Source organism: Ambystoma mexicanum, chromosome 9 (genome assembly GCF_040938575.1).
Source record: "Ambystoma mexicanum isolate Mex_15411 chromosome 9, UKY_AmexF1_1, whole genome shotgun sequence".
In the NCBI taxonomy this organism is placed as follows: Eukaryota; Metazoa; Chordata; class Amphibia; order Caudata; family Ambystomatidae; genus Ambystoma; species Ambystoma mexicanum.
The window spans coordinates 688,448,652-688,462,973 of record NC_090931.1 but is presented as its reverse complement, the minus strand read 5'-3'; the positions used below and the strand labels follow the sequence as shown (position 1 = coordinate 688,462,973).

Genomic DNA, 14,322 nt, shown 5'->3' with positions numbered 1-14,322 from the left:
AAGCACCAGCCAATCCAAGCTCATTAAGCAGCGCGCACCCTCCAACCAAAGGGGCGGGGGGGGGGCATGCGCACAGAACCATTAGCCATGGCCCGTCCATCCGTAGCTATACTTTCACAACTGCAGGCGCATTTCAGTAGCAGCTAAAATCTTTTCTGTGCACAATGATGGAACGTATGTGAGCATTCTAGCCAACCCCATATCCCATACAACTTTCCACACCTCTTTGTGTTGCAGTGTCAGTGGGAGAGTAAATTGTGCAAAAGCGAGGTTGAGTCACAACTCGTCATCAACATGCTGCTTTCTGTTCACTCTTATGACAAATTCAAAATCTAGTGTTCCCTTTATAACAGATTTTTCGCAAGGATGAGAGGCTTGAGATAGAAATGAGAAAATGGGAGAGTAAGGTCCAGGGAGTCTCGCAAAACACCCCAATAATCTTGGAGGCAACCCCCTCACTGACCCGCAGCGACTGCAGCAGAGGCGTAGACAGGGTAGGGCCTGAACAGGCAAGGCCCACTCAAAATCTGAAAATGCCCACTCAGTTGAGTGGGCATTTTCAAATTTTGGGTGGGCCTTTCAGATGTTAATGTCACTGCAGTGGGACAACTACATTAGCTTGAAGCCCCACTTGTTAGACAATCCTGGCTAAGCCGCTTCCGCCTGGTATATCCCGAGCAGTTTTTGTGTCCTGCCACTCTACCAAGGCCTAACACAATCGTGCACCTGCTTTGATGGGTTGTCCACACGTCTCCCAAATACTACAATGATCTAGGAAAGCTCAGCAAGCATAGACATGTCAGGTAAATCATGTCGTGCCCTACTGTTAACATCCCTGTCTGGCTTCATACCGAAGAGGGTTAAAAAGCTTATGTACCAAAGACTAGTGCTTGTCAAGTCCTTCACTTATTTCCTGCATGCAGAACGGGATCTGCCCTCTGCCCGCGTGTGGGAGAGTAACTGTTGCCAACTTACGTCACACTGGAACTACCTTCTGAGGGGTCTTCAACTTCTTGTCCATCTGCTTCTAGAGCTCTAAACAGGTCATGTCCCCCTCATAGCCTCAATAGAGGGAAGCGATGTCGCGACACACCACATCCATTACTGTGAGCAGCAAATCTCACCAGCATAAGCAAGGCATGCGCTCTCTAATGTTATGTAATTCAGCTTTTCAATAGGGCCCAACTGCCATTGGGTGTGACCTCGAAGCTCTGCAGTATTTGGGGCTGAAGTTGCATGAACAGAGAAAGCAAAACATAGCATAATATAATCAGTTATGAGAGCAGATATGACTACACAGATTAAATAAGCCTATTAAGAATACTTGGCTGGGTGGGATGGGCTGTGTTTTGCCTATGTTCACAGTATGTTGTATGCATGAGTGAAACGTCAGTCAATTTAGTAATGCTGTGCACAATAATTACGCATGTGTGGTCAACTGGTATCAAATCTTGCTAAACCAATGCAGCTGTGGGCTTTGCAAAATAGAGAAATGTTATTCAATTAATTGCAAAAGATTTCCAATTACCCTTTTTCCAGTGCAAGCCGGAGGGACTACACATTTATGTCTACATAAGGTAATTGTATAGCCTGGCAAAAATGGATATGCATTGCATTGAAGCAAGTTCAACTAAGATGTTATACCACCATATAAGCCTATCACCTTCTATAGAGTGGGACGTTTTCCTCTTTTGTATGGCTCCTGTTTGTTGAGGCAATCAAATCAATTCATCCAAGACTACTGAATATAAGGGGGGCATCTTTGTAGACAGGTTTTCAGAAGAAAAAAAAACATCAACATTTCCTTGACTCAATATGGAGGAAACAGGAAAACAGGTTTCATATGCTTGGAATTAATTATCTTATCAATGTGTAGCGACCAACTAAAGGCCTTTCATTCCTATGCCTTTTCCCTACTTATAGGGGTGTAATTTGTTTTCCTTATTGCTTATTTTAGATATTCACCCCAAGGGTGAGAGAGTGAGCAAGTGTATTTGTATTACACTCAATTGCAAAAAGGAGAGAGTGAGTGTCTGACAGTGATTTTACAGACCAAAATAAGTGCAGGACTACTCTGTAGTTTGATGCTGAAACAGGACATTCCAAAGGCCCACACGGAGGATAGAAAAAATGGGTTCCGATTCAGGGAACAGAGTTCTTTGTATTTTTATGATCCTAAAAGATTTTGTTTTGAAGATATATTGGGGCCGAACCCGCCTCTTATTTAAGGTTCTTCAGTAGATCTCTTGAACCTTGACTCATCTAGTTCAAGCCAGATGGATGATGCGAGGGAGTTGCGCAAGAGTTGAAGCTAGCAGGCTTTGGTAAGCAGACCTTGTGCATCTGAACGACTGGCAGGGAATGAAGACTCTGAAAAGGGAATAGACATACTTCACATATTATTTTCTGTGATTCCCTGACCGTAAGTGAACTGTTGAAAACGAGAATGTTTTGGTGCAGTTTCCCTTCGATGGCCTGCTCCAGGAGGTCAGTCTTCTTCTGTTGGACAGGCAACTGCTGCAGTCATTCACAGAGTTCGGCATGGGTATTTCCTTGCCTCATACTGATTCTGGTAGGAAATAGCGCATTGGGGACTTTTTTAACCTATCAAAACAAATCTTGGACCCGATTTCGCATGAGTTGCAAGAAGCAACGTTCTGGATTTGCAAAGCAGCCCAGTCATTGTGACGAATCGGAAGTATGTGTCCCTTCTCCCCTGGGAGGAGCCACCCACTTTGAGCCAGGGTGGTCAGCCTGCTAAACAAGACCCTCCCTAGGGTCTGTGGAAGTGGGACTTCAATGGAAGTGACTCCCGTCTAGGGGTCAAGGACTCCCATTCCCATAAGGAAAACTCCCTTCCATGAAGACAGTATCTGCTTATATGGGAATTGGGAAATATACTACTAACACTATATTGCCTATAACAAGCAGTGACACTGTACTCTTCTCTTTGGACCATGCTGGAGCATAATCAGAATATAAGGAGGATCGACAAACCCCTTGCCTGAAACACAGCAAACGTAAAAGGACAAAGGACCCACAGAGAACCAAAAAGCCCACCAAAAAGCATTATCTTCTCTACTTACACCCAGCCCAACGGCACACCCACAGGATGCCACCCCCAGTCAGGGTCCGACCTTCGCATTCTCAGACATGAGTGAATCTGAAGTTATAGCCCTTATAAAATCTATCAAACCGTCCAACTGTAAAGGTGACGCATGCCCAGCGCACCTCATCAAGGAATGTGCCCCGGCTATCGCCCCCTTCATCACTGCCTTCATCAACTCCTCATTCCAGTTCGCCCACGTCCCAACAACCGTTAAGGAAGCTTGGGTTTGACCACTCCTTAAAAAACCCTCCCTGGACCCATCGGTCCCTGGGAACTACAGACCCATTACCACTGTCCATTTCTACTAAAAATCCTGGCCAAAGCAACAAGTTCAAAAATTCATTGAGGACACACCTCCTGGGATTACGCCAAACTGGCTTCCGGCCATGACATGGTGCTTAAACGGCACTTCTCGACCTAAAAAATCAAATTGATGACCTCAGAGACGCAGGCAAACCTGTGCTGCTCCTTCTCCTTGACCTTTCGGCGGCCTTCGATTTGGTTGACTAAAAAACCCTTTGTCACCATCTCTCATCCGCGGCCAACTTCTCACCAAAGGCATGTGAATGGATCACACCATTCCTCCAGGAGAGAGTCATGAAGGTCTTCTCTGACTCCTCGAGTGCCATCCCCAGTCCAATCAAATGCGGTGTCCCACAGGGATCTTGCATAGCCCCTACCCTCTACAACTTATTCACTAGACCCCTGCTCAGCATACTGGACGCTGCGGGCATCTCATATACAAATTATGCAGATGACACACAGGTGCTCATCCCACTCACTGGTGCCTACCTAACTGACTTGAACACCCTCAACAGTATCTATTCCACAATTCAAGCCTGGATGGCGGAAAACTGGCTATGCCTAAACAGCGATAAAATGGAACTTTTGTTGGTTGGATCCCCTTCCACACTGGGTAAACTCGACAAGGAGTATTGCTCATTCACCATCGACAACATTCCCATCACAGTGTCACAAGTAATCAAGACGCTGGGTGTGTATCTTGAACCTAGCCTTACTATGGATAGGCAGGTCAATGCCGTTGCATGCTCGGCAGCATACCACTCAAAGCTGATCAATGCAGTTAGGCCATTTCTTTCCCAACAGAACTGCATCACCATAGCTAGGGCCATCATTGGGTCCAGATTGGACTATTGCAATGCCCTCTTTGTTGGGACCTCACAAAAGAACCTGGCGAAACTACAGATTGCTCAGAACAATGCCCTTAGGACCGCCACAGACCTCCCACGGAGGGATCACATCTCTGCAATCAGAAGGCAGGTACACTGGCTTCCCGTGAAGGAAAGAATTGTTTTTAAAACACTTGCCCTCACACACAAATGCCTTCACGGCCAGGCACCCTTGTACCTTGCGCAAAGGATCATCAAACAGGCTGCATCTAGACCGTCGAGGACGGCCTACGTCAACCGGATTACTGTCCCCCACACACGCAGAGTCTGTGCCGGAGGGTCGAGTTTCCCAACCATGGCTGCCACCTAATGGAACACTCTCCCAGCCCCATCAGGACCATTGACTCACATGCATCCTTCCGCAAAGCCATAAAAACTAGACTCTTTGCCTAAAATCTCATCGTACGAGTTACCATGCGTGTAACTTCCCCCTTAGCCTAACTATGATCTCATTAATGGACTTTCCTTTAGGCTTTGTATGTTATCTCTATTCCTGCCTACGCTACTGTATCCTTGCGCTGTAACTAATCGTACTGTAACCAAGCATTATGTATTCAAGATATGCGGGCTGTTTCCTGTAACCCCCAAGCAAGTCTTTTTAAGTTACCTTATAGCGCCTCAATGCCTACGGGCTGCAGTGCGCTGTACAAATCCAAAATAAATAAATAAATAAATAAGCAGACAGAAAATCCAGTGCACAGGCGAGCCTCTGATTGCATGATGTGTAGGATGGGCAGTGTCATGCAGTAACGCAGAGCTGGTGGTAGCATGAACACAGGGAGCAGAGAACGAAGGACGCCGGACGACCGGCAATATGTGCAGTGATTGAGCTGCTGCAGAGACGGAGACAGGAAAGCCGTCTTCACTGGTGGCATGGCCATGCTGAGGCCATGGTGGGCTCGTAGGCCGCTATAGAACAAAAACACCAGATTTATTTCAAGAAACGAAGCCTCAAATCCATGCCGAGATATACCAAATACCGGAGCCAGTAGCAGCTGAGGGTCCATAGGAGCGGTACCCACAAGCAGAAGAGAAACAGAGGTTAATGGAGGCGCCGCCAGAGAGACCCTCGCAAGCCAAAGAGAAAGAGACACAGGAGAGTTGCCCAGTGGAGACGCCAAGCTCAGGGAGCATACCCAAAACAGGTAGCAGGGTTGCTCGGGTAGGGGAAGATGAGTGGAACAAACATAAGTAAAATATAAGTATGGTTACTGGAACCCAGGAAACCCAAAGAGAACATAATTTGATACAAACAAGCCACATGGTCTGGAGGACCCCTTTGAAGTAACAAGTGGGAACGAACCAGGAGGGATCCAATATATGAAACACAAGCATACAGACAACCGTACAATTGGACAGTAAATGGAGATGAGAAGAATCCCTTGAATATGCAAGTTTAAACCATTATCAAAAATTGATACAGCTCATGAAGAGTGTGAAGGGGGTGATTTATAGAACTTTGTAATGAGTTATAATTATAATTGTTCTTTTATAACACACTTAATACAGGGGACCAGTTTCTAAGCGCAAGCCTGCGATTCGAACCTGTGTTGCTATGCGTTGTCTTGCTTCCAAGACTAACACATTGTTCCCGAGCTATCCTCCCGCCATTTAACAGACAAAGACATTTTCACCTAGAACCGATAAAGGAATTTTAATTATATTTTTCCAATTAAAACTTTTTATCTTTCATGGAATTGAGAACGGCTTTTGGAGATCAAAGCCAGTGACCTTGGCCGTGTAAGGCCCATCAACGAGTAGCAGAAGCTTCTGGTTATTTACATTGTTTTCAATTGTGGTAGGACTAGATAAAAAGTACGTTTTAACAGAGTACTATCTTCGATTCCTTTAAAGGACAGACAAGCACTCTTTATCTTAGTTCTGTAGGTAGGGAATACCCTTGTAGTAATAGGGCTAATTAGGCCTTGAAATGTCCTCTTTTGCTCAGCCTCTTTTGTCTGGTTCGCCAAACCACCTACAGTCCAAGAAAAGGACAGATGTTGCTCAATGTGCTACTAACAAACAGGCTTATCCTGTGCTCAATATTTCCATTGAATTCCCCGCCTGACCTTCTTCCACAGGACCTTTAAGTTAACGTGCCATTGCAGTCACTTTGTGCCCCTTCCCTCAGTGACCTGCAGAAGGACACCCACTACAACACGCTGCACCATTCATCGACCCACGCCATCTCAAGGTAGGGTGGCATTGCCACTGATTGCTATTTTTGCTATCGCTAATCTCACATATTATGAATGTGAGGGGGCAGGCAGCTGAATGGTGCCATAAGGGAGGACTTCTTACCGACCCCAGCAAAAAAAGGTGGTTCTGTCCTGCTGGTCCTAGGGAAAAGCAGTGCAATAAAAAATAAAAAAAAAGTCCTGGGGCGTTTGTGTAGGTTAAGGGACTGAATGAAACAATGTCAGCATGGGGACCGTACCTTTAGCTCCTCCCAAATATGTGTCATTATCATGAATAACAAACATCACACGTGCCATAAAAAAGTCACACTAATGGCATAATGATCGTTATCAACAAGGTAATGATTAATGACCACTGACCTACTTCATTTCCTAAAAGCTCTCTATAAAGCGGTCTCTCTGGTCATCTTGGACTCCACCTCTCCTCCTCTCCACACATCTGTGACATCTCTAAGAAGTCAAACTATCAGCTGCACCTCCTTAGAGCTATTCTTCCTTTCCTCACTTGCTCCCAGAAGCTCATTGTCTCCAGAGATCTGGTCCTCTCTAGGCTGGACTACTGCAACAGCCTCTTTTTAAATTGTCCTGCCTCTACTCTCCATCGTCTACAACTTATCCAGAACAGGACTGCAAGACTTGTCCTTGGCCTCAAGCCCAGGGATCGTATCTCTCCATCCCTGAAATCTCTTCATTGGCTCCCAGTGGCGGCAAGGATCAAGTTCAAGACCCTCTGCATTGTCCACAAGGCTTTCTGGATCTCACTTCTCGAGCTCTCTGCTCTTCCACCTCCATCTCTCTGAGCATAAGTCGCTTTTCCAAGCAGAGAGTTGGGGGCAGATCTCTTTCTTCGGCTGGGACCTCCCTCTGGAACAGCCTCTCTGCCTCTTTCAACCTTGAGAAGAACCATCTCCGGTTCCGGAAGCAAGTCAAGACCTTCCCTTCGCTTCCAGCTTCTGCTTTCTCTCTTCCTCTCTCCTGCTAATGACTCGTCCGCTCCACGCACTGGACAGCTGATTCCCCCCCCCCCCCTCTGAACTTGGGCTCAGGTCCCTGCCTGTCTAGTAGCACCTTGCACTGCCTCTTGCCCGCCCCCCTACCTCCCCAGCCCTTGTGGTCTGGTATCTGTAACCCTGAAGTCCCCTCTCCCTGGAATTATGAGCCACCCGCTGGCTGCACTTTTTGATTACCTGCACTTCTACATCCCCCTCTGTGCACTTCTCCCCTTCCATGCGCTTGCACGATCTGAATGACACAAGGCCTAATAAGATCATTGTTTTGTCCACCCTCTGTTTCCCCCTCCTTGTCTTGTCACGCTTAGAAACACTTGTGTACAGGCGCGTTATAAATGCCATATCATCATCTATCATGTCTCTAAAACTGGCACATAAAACGGCAAAAAATGTGATTCAATATAATAGTGCCAGCTTTTGAATGCCGCCGGTAATTAATGCTGCTGGTAGCATTAGCAGTTTTCTATTTTTTACAGCAGGATAATGTGCCCTGACCCTATTCCCCCCTCGCTCACGATCTACCACCATGCCCTTACTCTCCTGTACAGGGTGGTGAAGGAGTGAATGCCACTTACTGGATGTCCACCCCTTATGAATAAGAGCCCATCAGGCAAGTTGACCATTTAGTCCTGCAACCTGGAAGGAGGATTGTGGAATGCAGGAAAAAAAAAATACCACCACAAACACTTGTAGAGGCCTGGTGGTTGGCTGCTTGCTTAGAAATGATGGCATCCCCATGCAAGCATGGAGGCAGTGGCAGACTGGCCTGCAGGGAACTCTGGGGATTTCCCGGTGGGCCTCTGCACCATGGGCCTCTTTTTTTCTCCAAACACTCGGATTTTTTTTGTATTTCTGCATGCAAGACACACTAATTGCAGTAAATTGGGGCCTCGTTGAAAAATAAATCCAGGGTCTCTTATGGCTCCCATACCACTCCTGCATGGCGTGGCCAGGAAATGGAATGTTAAGTTAGTTTGCAGACGTGTATTATTTGTGCCATAACGCGTCAAATATGCTTTGAAGTAGAGTGGGGAGTGGAGTCGGGTGGTTCTGATGGATATCATTTCACAGGAGGGCATCGCGTGTCCTTTATGCTCTTGTAAAGCCCCAGGACAGCGTGGTCTTGATTGTACAGACAGCTGGCCCACAGTGCGCCCTTCAGGTCGCATAAGTAAAAGCACACATGGCGGAAATGGCCTCTGTATGCGGGGAGGCCGCACAGTTTGTGGCACACCTAACGCCCTCTATACCGCTTACATGTGTTAAGAGTCGGGTAACTGTGCTGTGAGTATTCCATGAATGTCCAAGCGCTATAACTTTCTCACCAGCACAGCGTGGAGGAGCTTATGTTTCATGAACAGACAGGGCAGAAGATGCCTGCAGGTGTTCCAAATGATCACGCTGGAAGCACCTGTGGCAAGCAATGCTAATCACATGGCAGAGTGAACTCGGATATTGACGATGGGCGCATACGCATGGGCATTATTTGTGCTAGTGTTGCACTCTGTTACGATAACACACGTGCAGCCGGCCTCCTGGCAGGGGAGCCGACTTATGAACTTCCCCGGGGGAGCCCAAATACAGGAAGTGACATCACTGGCAGTTATAGGACTGCAAATTTGCATGTAGTCGCCATCTTGGTGCAACAGCGCGCGGGGGGGTGGTGGAGGCGCGCGCAGCGCAGAACAGTGGAAACATTGGCTAGCATGTAGTGCATATACTTACGTCAAGTAAGAAGGAGATTTAAGCCTTCGAGTTGCATTCCAGTAGGCCATCACTGCCCCTACTCCACCCCTCTATAATCATCCAGGTTGTAATAGCCCTCAAAAGGCATAGCAACACAACTAGGATGGGAGAACGAAATGTCGTCCCATCCTGTGAGTGTGTCAAACGTCAGAGCAAAGACTGTGCGTGTGCCTCCTACCATGGAGCAGTCTCACAAATTTGGTGCAAATCTCGCAAGTGAGAGCATGGGAATCCCCTGCGTGTGTCTGGGCTGCAGACCCCGGATCACATGCTCACTTCTTCAGTATGAAACTCTGGCCAAGGCTCTTTGGGCAAGCATTCAGGATGGGTCTCACACCTATAAACAGTGTGATATATTGAGTGGGCACCTAACTCCTTTGAGCATATTGTCAACCGTTGCTGGTAATCTCACAACTGAATGTACAGTTTCACTATTGGTCATCTCAGTGACCCCATGTATATTAATGGAGTCAGTCTCCCATCTGGGAAGACAATTATATTTCTGTTAAAACACTCTGAATTGTCACTCCAGTTTTCTCGATCTATAGATCCATACCATATTCATTCAATGTGTGTGCAGGGGTGATAACTTGTGTCTGAGAGAGCTCATTCTTTCATCCAGGAGAGATAAAGGGGTAACAACCTCATGTATGTGGGATCAGGCTCATTTTGCCCCATGGCCCCTCCAGAAGGAGTGAGCAGGTTTTAAGACCCTGCTGATTCTGATATCCGACAGGCTCGAGCCTTCTATCTCTTGCCCCTTCACGGCTCCCAACATCCTGAGCAGCAGTTTATGGACAGCAGGCAGCTCCGGACATGCCTGTTGCCAATTGAATGTAGACAGATCTACTATTTAGACACTGGGAGAGAGCCATGAATCCACATTGGTGGTGAAGAAGCACTCAGCATACAGAACAACATGGTATAGTGTTGCAGTCCTGCTGAGAAATTACAATTCTGAGCATGTGAGCAGTAGGCTGGATCAGTGCTGCACCATAAAAGGTGTAGAAGCCTCTGTGAGAAGTGGCAGTACTGTCCCAACGGTGAGAAGTGTAGTATGTTCACATTAACTGTGCTTAAGAACTTTGGGTTATTGAATAGTGCTGCTACATTCTGAGTAATTCCATGTAAATATGTGAGCTCTTGTATAACCACAACAGTGTTGAGTTATTCTGATGATGACGGACTTCCTCAATAGTTCTGGTTCTGTATCATTAAATGTACTTCAGATCTTTAGCGTATCGGAAGGATAGCTCAGGGGCAACGTGCTCGCCTTGGAAGCAAGATGACACAGAGCAACACAGGTTCGATCCCTCGGTCCGCGCAAACACAGGTTCGCTCCCTCGGTCCGCGCTTAGAAACCTCTGGGTAGTACACGCATTATAAATAACCATTAAAATTAAAAGAAATACATCTGTTGAGAAATGCTGGGGCCTTGTCAATCAGAGTGTAGCAGCTCAACTCAGAGGTGCTATGTTGTCCCATCAAAAGTATAGCAGCCCCACTAAGATAAACTAGCACTGCCTCAACAAAAGCATAGTATTATCGCTGAGAAGATTCAACAATTATAGAAGCTTTGTAACAGCAGTACTATCCCATCAAGAGTATAGCGAGCTAACTGAGGAGTACCAGCATTGCCCCATTTCAAATATGGCAGCTCTACTAGAAAGTGCTGGCTCATACGCCTCCGCTACCCGCCCATAGCATTCACCCTCACCAGGTGCACACTCAGAGACATGCAAAAAGTCTCATTTGCCCTCTCCCTGCCCCTGCTCCCTGCCCCCTCCCTCGCTTTGCATCTGTACCTCCATTTCTAAAAATCCTTCTGGGTTCGGTGTACCTCTACAGATGTACAAATACACCCAACCCAAAAGATTTTTTAGAAATTGAGGGACAGACTTGTTTTGATTCTGTGCCTCCATTTCTAAAAATCGTTTTGGGTTGGGTGTACCACTACATCTTTGCACCCCTCTTGCCAACAGGGGTGCACAGATGTACAAATACACCAAACCCAAAACGATTTTTAGAAATTGAGGACAGACTAGTTTTGCATCTGTGCCTCCATTTCTAAAAATCGTTTTGGGTTGGATGTACCTCTACATCCATGCACCCGGGTGCAGAGATGTAGGTGCAGAGATGTAGAAGTATACCCAACCCAAAACGAAATTGAGGGACAGATGCAAAGCAAGAACCTCTTGCTTTGCATCTGTCCCACAATTTCTAAACCTCGTTTTTCCCCGGCTTTTACCCGGGTCGCCAGAGAGAGACACAGTATGGATGGAACAAAGGGCCATCCATACTGCATCTCTTCTCTCTGGCCCGGGGGTGGGGGGGCTCAGCCCTAACTTCATTTTGCCGGAGGAGGCCCGGGCCCCGCAGCCCCCCGTACTCCGCGTCCGTGCCTCCTGGTGCACGGTTCTTATGAGAAAGTGGGAGAGGAAGGAGGGCTGGGGAGAGCATAAATAGAGCCAGGTAGGAGGTGTTGATGGGGGCAGGCAGTTATTAACCCAATGCCTGTGTGCTAATAATTAGCCAGATGACCATTGGCAGTGACACGTGTTTGGGATCAATCAAGAGGGGAAAGACCTAAATCATTTAGCGACCAACGCTTGCATAAAAGGGCAGCCTCTGGTCTTGAAGATGGGTGTGTGTTTGTGGTAGAGGATGGAGGTGTTGCAGGGCTGTGTCGAGAGCTATTGATCAGAACTGGAAATCGATATTATTAACTGCCTACAGTATTAATAACTGCTCAACCAACAATGGGGAGGCGTGGCCGGTGCAGGGTGCTCCAATGGGAGGTTGGGGGGGGGGGGTTTGAAGAAGAGGGGTTACTCAGGAGATTGTTCTCAGCTTCCCCAAAAACGAACATTTCCTTTTCATGAGAATAATTATCCAGGAGCACCGAATTCATGTTTCCCCGGTTGGAGGGGGGAAAGGGGGGTTTGCCGGTGCCCGTAAAAATCAAAAGTCCCATTTAAAGTATAGGGACTTAAGGCCTTTCCAGGGGGAGGGGGGTGCCCGTGCCCCGGAGTACCCGCCTACTCTGCGCCCCTGTGCAAAGCAACCGGAGAGTGCCATAGCTTTTCTTATAATGTTGCATGTTCCGCAGAGTAGCATCCCAACAGGCATTGTCCTAGATATCCTGATTAGATGTTCATGTGCTCTTATGGGTAAGTCTCTCAACCTACGACATGAGTTTGAATCCCACCCTTGGTAACAAAAGCAGTTCAAATATGCTAAAACTCTACAAGGGTGTCAATGGATTTTCTGAGATTCGGGGAGACATTGTTTGCCGGATCAAAGACCTGGGAAAATCCGGCCCAACGAGCAGCACTGGTCTTGATGGCTCTGCGTGGTTAATGTGGCATTCGGGATGTTAGTAGGCGTGATGGTACATATGTTGGGACCATCACATTGTGGTGTTATGGCTGTCTTTTTATTTAATGGATGCATTTCATAGGTGTTGAGACTTATTTTCAGTCTCATGCTAGTTTGATACTTTATTTCTATAAAATTCCAAATGTTCATCTTTTTGCTCAGAACGCTTGTTTTCCTTTGATAATGGAAGCACCCCATTGAAACATGTAGGCACGCACCAGCAATTGATGTCCCATATTTACACATTTTTTTCACAAAAGGAGTCCACGTTTTCTAGTCAAGAACCTCGATAAATGAAAATGTCATCCTGAGCTTCTCAAAAAGGTATTCTGCATTCTTGTAATATTTGCCAAAAAGCCTCAGCATATACCATACCATACCATACCATGGAATCCGCAAAACCATCAACAGCAAACCTGGACGGAACCGACCTAGACAAAAAAGCAGACATAATACAGAAATGGGTCCCAAAACAATAGACAGCATATCCCCAGAAAAACTCTTAATCCCTTCACAAAAGAAAGCAGTGGCAAAATGGTTCACACCCCACCTCAGAACAATGTAAAAAACAAACTAGAAACTTGAACTAGAATGGTGGAAAAACTACGACCAGACAAAAAGAATAAACTATCAAAAACAAATCTGAGCATACAAAAAGGAAATTCTCAAAGCCAAAAAGAAATACTACGACAACCAAATCACAATAGCTACCAATACCCAAAAATAACTATTCAACAACATAAATCAGATTAAAAACCCACCTGGATACAACACCAAACCGGTACCTTCACAAAAACTATGCCACAACCTTGCAGACCGCATCAAAAATAAAATTGACAACATACATTGGATCATACAAAGCAGACCAATCAACTAGACTGTGCACCATGCACCACCGACCCTGGAACTACAGAACAACCTGCAAAGCTTCACACAAATATCAATAGAGAGATTAATCAAGCTGGTAAAACTTAGCAATAGTCCAGGCTCCCCAATGGACCTCTATAAATCAATCCATAGACAAGGCACGCCATTAGAATGCCACCAAAACCTCTTCACCTAATCATTCTCAATGGGGAGAGTACTGCGGTCCTTCAAATCTGCGTACATCAAACTACTCCTGAGGGATACTACGGGCGATGTGGAAGATCTCCCCAACAACAGACCAATATCAAACATTCCCTATCTGGCAAAACTGCTAGAAACCTATGTCTACGAACAAACACTGGAACACGTGGAAATACACCATTTGATGAGGCACAAGTTGGTTTCAGACCTATCAGAGGGACAGAGACAGCACTTCTCTGTATCTCAGATGACCTAAAGACCAACGCAGATTCCAAAACAAACTCTTCACTGATACTAATTGACATCTCTGCAGTGTTTGACACAGTCCGCGACAACATCCTGATCAAGAGACTTGAAGAAATAGGAATCACTGAGACAGCGCTGCTCTGGATTATATTGTTTCTATCTGAAAGAACAGAAACTGTATGGATAAAACCATTCAAATCTGCATCACAGGAAACCATCTGTGGAGTACTGCAAGGGTCTTCCATATCGCCACTCCTCTTCAAAATCTACTTGACTCCTCTAATCAACCTCATCAAAAGGCGGTTCTATGTTATCTCATCGCCGGATTTTTCATTGTGGGACTTTTCATCGCCGACCCCGTACTTATATAATCATAC

General features: G+C 46.3%; 1 protein-coding gene across 3 annotated transcripts in view; it reads right to left on the bottom strand.

The window, feature by feature from the left end:
• PARD3B (par-3 family cell polarity regulator beta) overlaps window positions 1-14,322 on the bottom strand; it is a 2,582,324-nt gene that overhangs the window by 1,520,913 nt on the left and 1,047,089 nt on the right. The gene's annotated exons all lie outside the window — the stretch shown is intronic.